This window comes from Egretta garzetta, unplaced genomic scaffold (assembly GCF_000687185.1).
Source record: "Egretta garzetta isolate BGI_Z169 unplaced genomic scaffold, ASM68718v1 scaffold7, whole genome shotgun sequence".
Taxonomy (NCBI): Eukaryota; Metazoa; Chordata; class Aves; order Pelecaniformes; family Ardeidae; genus Egretta; species Egretta garzetta.
Window position 1 is genome coordinate 4,880,233 of NW_009260350.1, and position 616 is coordinate 4,880,848.

Consider the following 616-nt stretch of genomic DNA (forward strand, 5'->3'; position numbering starts at 1 on the left):
CCGAAGAAGAGGGCGAGGACAGGCAGAGGATGGGATACTCCTCTGGACATGGCCTGGCTCCTGAGCTCTCCTCTGCTTTGTGTTGCTGTTGCAGTGCAAGGTGACGATGATGATGATGTCACACCTGAATTTCCAGGTAAGGTCATGCCCTGGTCCTCACTGACAACCCAGTGCAGCGGGGCTGGTGGAGCTGCCTGGTGGTAAGTGTAGGAGCTCTGCAGGCTGCACGGTGGTGAGAGTGTCCCTGCCGTGGTTCACGGAGGAGGACGTGGAAGTTGCGGTAGACGTGGGAGCATGCGATGGTGCACAAGGTCACCAGTGCAGCTGAGGGGGTCGGGAAGGGTGGGCGAAGGCTGCTTGAGGATGGCTTCTTCTCCCAAACATGAGGCAAAAACGACAACATCTCCCTGTTCTTCTACTCACACACTCAGTCCTGAAGGATTTAGGTATTAGCCTTCCTGAATCACGCACTTCGAGGACCACAGGGGTGTGGTCCCTGATACGGGGAATGCTGGCTCCCCTGGGCATCGGGGCTGGGGTGCACACGGCTGCAGCACACAGGTCCCCAGCCATCCCTGAGCACCGGCAGGGCCGAGCCCGCCGGGTTGCACGGGTT

The 616-nt window shown here is 59.6% G+C and overlaps 1 protein-coding gene across 1 annotated transcript in view; it reads left to right on the top strand.

Annotated features, from left to right (window-relative positions):
• The window catches only part of LOC118452715 (NACHT, LRR and PYD domains-containing protein 1-like), a 21,267-nt gene that overhangs the window by 16,509 nt on the left and 4,142 nt on the right, over positions 1-616 (top strand). The gene's annotated exons all lie outside the window — the stretch shown is intronic.